This window comes from Pinus tabuliformis, chromosome 6, assembly GCF_031772625.1.
Source record: "Pinus tabuliformis cultivar Carrire ecotype Pingquan chromosome 6, CPIR1, whole genome shotgun sequence".
Lineage (NCBI taxonomy): Eukaryota > Viridiplantae > Streptophyta > Pinopsida > Pinales > Pinaceae > Pinus > Pinus tabuliformis.
In genome coordinates this window covers 1,873,421,003-1,873,431,933 of record NC_142292.1, presented here as the reverse complement: position 1 = coordinate 1,873,431,933, position 10,931 = coordinate 1,873,421,003, and the positions used below count along the sequence as shown (strand labels likewise).

General features: G+C 35.0%; 1 pseudogene; it reads left to right on the top strand.

Annotated features, from left to right (window-relative positions):
* The first annotated feature begins 9,519 nt into the window (after positions 1-9,519).
* LOC149266632 (mavicyanin pseudogene) lies at positions 9,520-10,043 on the top strand (annotated as a pseudogene).
* Positions 10,044-10,931: the final 888 nt, after the last annotated feature.

Here is a 10,931-nt window from a genome sequence, read left to right as displayed (position 1 = left end):
ACATATGCTCCATATTCTAGCAGGAGTTTGACACAATCCTCAAAACCATATGTTGTTACAATGTGCCAGTGGTAAAAAAAAATATAACAGTAAAGTTTTCTCATACCCTACTTGAAGAAGTGTACCCCTTTGAAAGAAAGACCACAAAACTGAAATGATAAAAATAGGATTCTTATTGTCAACTTACACAAATTAGCTTTTCACAATGTGTACATAAATAGTTGAATCATATATCCTTCTCTAGTCTTATGAACAGAGCATTGTCTCACCTTAAATACTAAAGGCGCAACATACTAAGAGAATTATAAGAGCAACCTCCCTCTAATCATTTGTATAGCTACCTCAAAGGGAATTGTTGAGTAGACATCAAATAGGAACCATCTACAAATATTACCAGTGTTATCCAAGGAAGATGATGAGATAATGTTTTCTAATGAGTGGAATTATGTTAATTGCAGGTTTCAAACTTTATCTATGAAAAGAGGCACTTGTAATTTTCTTCACAGCATTCAAAACTGCAAAATCAACTATCCTTTTAGCAATTCTCTAGTGCTTGTCTACTAGCAATTATGTTCTTGTGTCAAGGTAAGGTATGAATAAAGTCATAATATCGTCATAATATCATATTCGTTTCTCTGGTGGTTTATCTACTTGAATTACATGAAAACGGCTTTCATTGACTCCGAGATGGAGTTCTCCCTGCGGCACTTCGTTGCATAGTTATGAAATAATTTTGTATTCTTGTTTGCTCCCGATACCCAGAGAGCACGAATTTTCAATATCCACTCCTCCTCCTATAATTGAAAAATCTCATTCATCCTTTATTCCTAATCCATACCTCATAATTGATGTGCCACCGAGAAATAGTTTGCATGGGAAGGATCCATTCAGGCATGTTTTACATGTACTTGGAGGCATGGCTACATAGATTACATTCTCTTTTTTCATGTCATTCATGGATATTATTGTTCCTAGGTTAAAACTAGGGCCTAAGACCATATGGATGAAGGATCCGAGCAAAGAGGGGGCCTTACAAGATGAACACCTAACCTGAGATCATGCCATGTAGCACTAAGTTACACATGGGTTTGGTCAAAGGCCCACTTGATTCTTGAGGTTGGACACCTTGTTCAAGGAGTTGGTTAGGGGATCTTTCACGTAAGAAGGAGTGAGAAATAACCCTAATGAAAGAGCTTTGATGTATTTGAAGGTGTGTTTCCGCCTCAAGTACAAATTTATGGGGGTAAGGACACATTTTTGCATATTTTGAGGCATATTTCACCTTTTGAGGTATTTAGGGTTAAGTACATTACAAAATTCAACCCAAGTGACTATTATCCATATAATCATAGTTAAATAGATAAATTGCTAAATTTAATATAATGTATAAATTACTTTAAGATCATGTCATTAATCACTAAATAACTGAAAAATTAAGTACTAGAAAAATAAAAGAGTTTTACAGATACATACGTAATTTCTTCTTCAAAATTAGCTTTGAATACCTCAAGGAAACCTCTACAATCTACTCAAATAACAACTGCATGGTCATCAAAATCATCTGAAAATGAAGTATACGATCTTCCCTCAACAACTATCCACGTCATGTATGTCATCAAATCCTTCATCAAGTGTAATCAATGGCTTTCCACGCAACAGATTTCCTAAGTAACAACTTGATATGATATATTAAACCACAAATTATTTTTTCTTACACCATCGGATGCCACTTGGCATGAGGAGAGTAGTATTCCCCAAGTTCAATTAACTAAAGAGCCAACTTTGTATACCCTAACCTTCTTTGTGACATGCCCAATGAAATGAGAAAGAGAAGATTGCTATAGCAATACTAATCTAATTTTTTTAGAGAATGAACTAAATTGTTTAGAGAATGAATTAAAGAAAGAAATATAAATGAAAAAATAAACAAATATTGGATAAAACAAAATAATACATTGAAACCCAAATTTTACTAATTAAAAAAAACTAAAAATTACATGGCAATATATCGTAGCTAAAATGGTCATAACTTAACTAATGAAAAATGTGTTCCTATGTTATATTTACAAGAAGAAAATACAATAAGTGAAAACCCTAACCTTATTAGTTGATGTAGTAAAGGAATGTGCACCTAAAAGGCTAGTTGATTTTTCAACTTTATTTGGCCACAATATTTTTACAGTACTTATTAAACCATTACAAAACAAGATCCACATTCTACGATTTTGCTAGGACACACCATAAAAAATTTCAAAAATAACATGCAAAGAAAAAGAATAAAAAACACAATGAACATTTTTCAATCTAATAATACGAATATATAAAAAAATTTAGCAATTTACTATACGTAAAATTATTTTAAATTGGTAAAATAAATAAATAGTAATCTAAATCTATTAATTCAACAAATTCTATATACATCTCTATCTTTGTAAATATTTATTTTCATTTTAAAAAATTGAAATATATATTTGGAAACATTATTCTTACGATAATCTATTTAATAAAATAATAATTATGATGAGCATAATACTAATTTAGGAACTTTTGCATATAACTATGTAACGAGGGGAATGATCGAGATTAGGTTTCTAATTGTTCATTGAAATATTAATAAAAGTGAAAATGATATGTTTGAATTATATAGATTATTGTATTTACATATTATAAGTTTTTAATGGTTTATTGAAATATTTAAAAAGAAATTTTTAAGATCTATCACATAATTGAATAAACTATACGAACCAACTAATGTGGTTTATCATTAAGACGATTTACATGAAGAGAGACTAATTCAACAAAGGTATAAAAAATGTAAAGTGAAAAAAAATAAAAATAAATAAATAAATAAATAAAATTAACACTTAAAAACTAATCACAAGAAAATAATAATAATAATAAAACAAATAATAATAACAATAAAATCATTAAAAAGAAATGGATAAATTAGTTTAACTAATAAAAAAATTAAGAACTAAAAATATAAATGATAATATATTCTAAATTATGAATGGGAAAAAATAAAATTCATAATCTTAATTAGGTAAATTTTAATAAGGGCCAAAAACTATAAAATAAATAAATTAAAAACAATGTAAAAAATTAAATAATAAAAATAAATAGTTAAGTAATATAATTATATAAATAATGAATAAATAAATATATAACACAAATTAATATATTTTAAATTTCATCAACTATCATCTATGAGAAGGAACTCATGTCTTTTATACAAACAAAGCTCCTTCAATCTACATGAAAGTGAAATTATTAAAATATTTAAATCACTAATCTTATAACTTCACCCTTATGGAAATCTTAAAATGTAATTACGTATGGAATTTGGAATGGTTATTATAGTTGATTGGTTTTTGTGTCCAATAATTGTAACACCCCAAGGTGCATAAAAAAATTATTGTGGTTACTATGTTTGATCATTACCATTTATTATTTTAGTTTTGTTACCCTATGATGTTAAATAATAAATGACTGAGGTTGGAAGGCCAAGAAATATATATTTAGTTACCTAACTTTATGGTAATTAGGAGTCTAGATACTTTAACAAAAATAGAAGTTGTTTACATGAATTAAAAGAAACAATTATGAAAGACAATTACTCATATATTTAGTTACCTAACTTTATTGTAATTAGGAGTCTAGATACTTTAACAAAAATAGAAGTTGTTTACATGAATTAAAAGAAACAATTATGAAATACAATTACTCATCTATCTGAAGGGAGATTTAAATGGGGGAAAAGAATCCAGGGGATATCCCAAAGCTGGGTGGAATAAATCACTGGGAGAATTCTATAGAATAGTCAGTAAAAAGGTACAGGACTTGAGGCAGGACAGGAGTTTGGAGGCCCAAAATACTTGACTGTGGCTAGAATTATCTTAACTATGAAACAGAAGAAAGTGCTCAGGGGAGGGTCTAGACGTAATTGCCAGGCTCGTGGCTGGGAGGAGAGACTTTCCAAAAAGGATTGAATATTACAATTTTTCTAATATTGAACAGATAAGTATTCCAGAAATTCCCATTACGAATTAATTCTGGATTGTGGAAAAAGTATTTAAATGATAGCATAAAAATTTCCATTTCAAATTGATGCTGGAAGAATTACTTGAGTGACAGAACAAACTAAGGAGAGAAATTCCTTGAAATTGCATTAAAATAGAGAATAGAATTACCAGATTCACAATAAAGTATCAGACAATAAGTTATGGCAATACATGAAAGATAACAAGTCCTACAAGTAAAGTATGGATAAAATAACTCAATAAATTAGATACATCATTCATGTGCTCCTAGAAGAGGTAAGAGTAAGTTTCATGATAAGTAGTAGAAACTATCTGTGTAAAATGCTACAAAGTCACCATAGAAATAAACAATGTGAAATGCTACATGACTACTATAGAGATGAAATGAGTAATATACCACAAGCCATTACAGAAGTAATCTAGGTGACTCATTGTATATCAATGTTTAAAAATATTGTTTTGGAAATGCCGAAGGAACTAAGATAAAATTGCTAAACTATTACAACCCTGAGCAAGGAAAAAGAGGTAATCTCGGCCCACCATTAAATCAGAGATAAAATAACTACATTTTCATTCAAATAATGAGACACACTAAGTTTGGTTAAATATATTTCACTGAGTAATAACCTAAAGAACATTGCTACATTTCAAAATGGCTCAACAGCCCGAATGTGTCGACATGACCAAAAACCCCTAAAAGACCATCCAATGTATAATTTAACTCAAAACAATGTATAACAAAGAAAATATGCACAAAAGCTCGCAAACGATCAAGTGTTGATTGTTTACAAAATTACATGTGTCACGCATAGTGTATGGCCATTCCTTTATGCATCTAATTAATTATAAAAAAAATAACTTAAACAAGTCTCGGCTCAATATACAGCCTCTGTCACCGAATAGTTAATCATTTTAGAAGCTAAATGTTCATGCACCAGAGGCAAGATGTTCCAACTTGGAAATAACCATGGAAGTCGTAAGCTCCTAAAACCTTAAGGGACGTTGCCCTAGTCACTTGACTACCTGAGCACATATGGAAGAGTACATGTACACAAACGCCCAAAACCACGGAGTCAGTATGCATATAAACCTGCATAATATGTTAAAAGAGTGATGCTGAGAGGAAGGGCATTTTACCTGAGATTGGAGGGTTCTATATTTGAGCATCCCACCTTCTTCATAGCGAATATTTTCATTAAAATGATGTGGAAGCTAGAGTCTATCAGCAAACCGAAGGAAAACCTTTGCAAAATTCAAAACTATAAAGTCTGTGGGTTTACCTTCCGGAATTGTTCCTTGGAGTAGAGCATTCCCAGCAATAATAGAAGCCCATCAAGACACCCATAGACGACAGAGGCAGTGCAATAAGTTTGGCACCAGTCAGAGACTCCAAGAGAAAGACAAATTCACACAATACATATAATCGAGATCATGTAATATCAGTCCGTCGAGGTTACCTGCCTTCGCAGGACTAACCATAGCGCTCATGGAAAAACACAAAAGGATCTTTTGTTGGCCTGAAACCCTCACTGGACCACACCATTGCAGAGCAGCATGATACCACAGGGCGACGACAACAATGATCCCACCATCTGTCGGGCGCTAAAAATTGGTTAGGGTGTTAAACCCTAAAACCTCCCCACCGTCGGATCATTGGGTAGAGATCAACGGACATTAAACAAGACAGATGTTGTAGGAGATTGGCACCAGTTGGCTGACGCATACAACAATCTCGGTTACTAGCATGCCACGTGTCCCAGTGTACAAGGGCTATTTTGCAAAGGCCTAGGCAGGGATGGCTACCCCACGATAGGCCATGTGCGCATTAACTATTAACAACCATATATACCTTGATAACTATGTAATATAATATCACACACAAAATATATGTAAGTTATCATTTTTGGGATTCAACTGCGTTAAGTAAGTCATTCACGTATGACCATTTCCACGAGAGGTAGTCGTAAGTGACTAATTTCTCATGGTTTGAATAGTTCACTTAGCACTCATTGCATCGGGTGATGCTCACAGGGGTGAAGAAGTGGGATTGAAACTGGTGAAATAAATCACATAGCGTCAATCATCGCTTCCGGGGCTTGCACCCGGTAACCAAGACTTCCCGGGAGGTCACCCATCCCAGATCTCCTCTGGCTCAAGTGCGCTTAACTGTGGAGTTTTCCCCACAATCAAGCCCACTTAGCTTGCTACCCCATTTGCAAAACCTTAGCAAGTATTGTGCCTCATGAACCATTCAAGTAGAGATCCCTTCACTCTTTTTGAATTTAAGTATAGGGGGTTTACGCAGTGCATTATATTAGATATCATTTTTGGGATTCAATTGCATTAAGTAAGTCATTCACGTATGACCATTTTCATGAGAGGTAGTCGTAAGTGACTAATTTCTCATGGTTTGAATAGTTCACTTAGCACTCATTGCATCGGGTGATGCTCACAGGGGTGAAGAAGTGGGATTGAAACTGGTGAAATAAATCAAGTGGGATTGAAACTGGTGAAATAAATCACATAGCGTCAATCATCACTTCTGGTGCTTGCACCCGGTAACCAGGACTTCCCGGGAGGTCACCCATCCCAGATCTCCTCTGGCTCAAGCGCGCTTAATTGTGGAGTTTTACCCACAATCAAGCCCACTTAGCTTGCTACCCCATTTGCAAAACCTTAGCAAGTATTGTGCCTCATGAACCATTCAAGTAGAGATCCCTTCACTCTTTTTGAATTTAAGTATAGGGGGTTTACGCAGTGCATTATATTAGATATCATTTTTGGGATTCAACTGCGTTAAGTAAGTCATTCACGTATGACCATTTCCATGAGAGGTAGTCGTAAGTGACTAATTTCTCATGGTTTGAATAGTTCACTTAGCACTCATTGCATCGGGTGATGCTCACAGGGGTGAAGAAGTGGGATTGAAACTGGTGAAATAAATCACATAGCATCAATCATCACTTCCGGGGCTTGCACCCGGTAACCAGGACTTCTTGGGAGGTCACCCATCCCAGATCTCCTCTGGCTCAAGCGCGCTTAACTGTGAAGTTTTCCCCACAATCAAGCCCACTTAGCTTGCTACCCCATTTGCAAAACATTAGCAAGTATTGTGCCTCATGAACCATTCAAGTAGAGATCCCTTCACTCTTTTTGAATTTAAGTATAGGGGGTTTACGCAGTGCATTATATTAGATATCATTTTTGGGATTCAACTGCGTTAAGTAAGTCATTCACGTATGACCATTTCCATGAGAGGTAGTCGTAAGTGACTACCTCTCATGGAAATTGTCATACGTGAATGACTTACTTAACGCAGTTGAATCCCAAAAATGATATCTAATATAATGCACTGCGTAAACCCCCTATATATATATAAGTGGTGTTTGGTGCTACAGACTTTAATCAATTATGCATTAATAACTTTTGTAATCTATGACAGGGTCCATTACTCAAGGTTGGATATAGTTTTTATGTTAAAAGAAAATAATTATGTATATTCCATAGTTTTCAGATTTATAGCTGTTACAATAATTAAGTTAAAAACCTACCAACAATTTAGTTAAATATATTTTAAATTTCATCGACTATCATTTATGATTTGAGAATGAACCCATCTCTTTTATACTAACTAAGTTCCTTCCATCTATCTTTATCTTTAAAAGATAAAGATGAGATTGTTGTGTTTCAAACCAAAAAACAGAAAACAAAAAAACAACAAATAATGAACAATGTATAAAAGTGAAAAATACAAACAAAATTTCAAAATAATAGTAATAAAAGATGAATTTTATAAATAAAATAAAATAAAACTATAAAAATTATAAGGTAAATAAAATATGGAATAAATAAAAATGATATATATATATATATACCCCATAATTCCTAATCATTTTTCTTTTATTTTATTTAGAATAAATTTATCACCATCATCAATTATACTAATTAATTAATTATTTTCAATAATTAATTATTTATATTTTATTTCTTAATTTTTTTATTTTTTATTTTTTAATTTTTATTTATTCTATTTTTATTTATATTTTTATCCTTTAATTATCTTATTATCTAAACTAATTTTCTTTAATTTCTGACCTTATCTTTTTATCATTGTTTTTAATACTCGTACTATGAGATCAGTTTCTCTTCATTCATCATGGTGATGAACCACAAAGACTTACACAATTTATTCAATTATGTAATAAATCCAAAATACTTATTTTTTTAAAAAATTACTCACGAAAGCTTTTATTCACATATAATTAATTGAAATATTAATAAATTATATATATAGATATATATATATATATAATTTAATAATTTTTATTAAATATAATTTTTTTTAAATTAAATTGTGATGAGCATTCTCCCAGTCCCGCATTACCCAATCCGCGTAAGGCGCTCAGTCCGCATAAGGAAGCCGCCAAGTCCAACAAGTCCACATTCACCCAACATGGTGCGGTACAGTACGGAGCCGAGTGAGTGAGTCACAGCCCCTAAGATAGATAGGGGTCTCCGATAGCCAATCATTGACAGAAGGTCGACAGAAGGTCAGCGGAGAGCCAGTGGTCAGAGCCAGCCGGTCAATAGCCAGGAGGTTATATTTATTTTATAAAATTGCTTTAACAAAGCTTTTTGCAAATTCCTCTTTTGCAAAATTAAATCTATTTGGAAGAAGTTAAGAGGAAAAAGCAAACTACATACCCTTTCTTATAAAGGATCAACATATCACTTTACCTTTGCACAAATTGAGTCCAAATATAAAAGAAAACCAACCATACCCCCAAGGAATCAAATTAAAACCCCAAACACCATTTACGCATTGACCAAATATGGAATAACATTTACACACCATTTGCCCATTGATAGTTGACAGAATATAGAATAACATTTACACAAGTTTAGAGGGGGAAGAGGCAAAATGGTCACGCGTTCTATAATGATTGTGTAAGCAAAAAGATTCAAAGGGAAAATGTTGTTGACTACGCCCTCTCGGGTAGCCATTTGCAATAGAGAGCCATCACCATTTCTTGGAAACGCGGGGGTGGTCGCCATTTGTTGACATTTTCCTTGTAATATTATAAGTTAGATAGCAGAGTAAACTATTATGGCCAAACATATAAAAGAACCTCCATAAAATATTCCGGTAAATGAATGACTAGAGGAAGACGTATTCAAACAAAAGTGCTTATACGTGTTTTTGGTGGACTTCGTTCGCCATTAAACTTGATTGGGTGGTAAGAAAATTGGAGCTTTCCTCGTGGGAAAGGGAACCTCATGGGTATGTGCCAGAGATTTTGTGGGTCGGCTGTGCATAACACTCTTGTTTAGATATGCCCATCTGTATTGTTGCATAACCTGTTACTTTTGATGGTAGAACGCAGTGACCTTCTGATGTATCTTCTTAGAAATTCTCATGTATGGCTTTTTAATTTGTTTGTTTCGATGGCGGATATTGGCAGTAATTTTAGCGGGAGATATGGAGCAGCAGAGACTGTGGATTGTAGTTGTGATGGCAATGGCGATGATGGTTTTGCCATTTAATTGTTTGGCTACTGACTACACCGTCGGCGACAGCGCACAGTGGAATCTGGGCGTCAACTATAAGACCTCGGGTTCTGGCAAAAGATTTGTTGTAGGCGACAAACTCAATTAGACCCAAAATGAATATTTGATGATACTGTTGCAACTGAAGATATATATTAACGAGTGATGATTGAATATAATCATGCGGTGTTCAAATACACGCCCGGCACGCACACTGTGCTGGTGGTGAACAAGGCGGCGTACGATTCGTGCACCACTAGTAATCCGTTGGCAACACACACCAGTGGAAACGATAGCATTACATTGGACAGCACGGGTGCCAAGTATTACATCTGCGGAATCTCGGGTCACCGCTCCGCCGGCATGGAAGTCACTATCACCGTTGGCGCCGCATCCGCTTCGAAGAAGACCGGAACAGCGGCATCCCTGTCACGCCCCCAATTCGTTTTTCCTTAGCGGCATCCCTGTCACGCCCCCAATTTGTTTTTCCTTAAATTGGCCGGGTGCGGCACCGCTTAAGTAACCAACATCTTTCATTGTTAACTTACTTTACGAACTACGCCTTAACATTCATTATTAACCATGAATAACATATTAATGTGCGGAAATTATTAATATAAGAACATCATAGAACAGCAGTATGAACACATCATATGCAAAGAGAATTATTTTATTATATATGAAGAATTTTTCAAGTGAACGAGAGTATAACTTGACCAGCGTTACAACATGGTTAGGCGCCCACCCGTGCAGGACTGCACCGTGGTCTCACCCACCAACCGTTTAACAACACACGAACTCTCGTTACCAACTCGGGCGGGCGCGCCCATGCACGCTCCACCGCCCAATATACAATCCAAAGTCCATTCAACACATCGGCGGGTGGGCGCCTTAGAACGCCCTCCACCCGTGCCTCAATCGAACATTACCTTGTGTAGGCATGCCTAGTGGGTGGGCGCATAGACCTACACCTCCGCACCCTTTGCACCCTTTCGCACCCTTTGCTCTTAGTTGAACCCGAAGTCCGATGGTGAAATGCTATGACTTCATCACATGTATATATGGTATGTTGTGTGGAGGTTGCGCCCTCGGCTGACCCTTCCACATGTCTCCAACCATTGTGCCTTCAAACGATTTGTAATGCCATCGTGTGGTTGGCTCGCCCATGGCGCAGGACCGCCCCACCGGTTCACCCTCCGTTTGGCTACGCTCCTCGGTCGGCTTGCGGACGAGCTCCCATCAACTCGCCCCTATAAACTCAAACGCCAATTCGTCCACATAAATATATGTCACGCCTTTGGTCGCCTTGTCGCACTTTTTCATGCCTTAGTCAATTCACGGAGT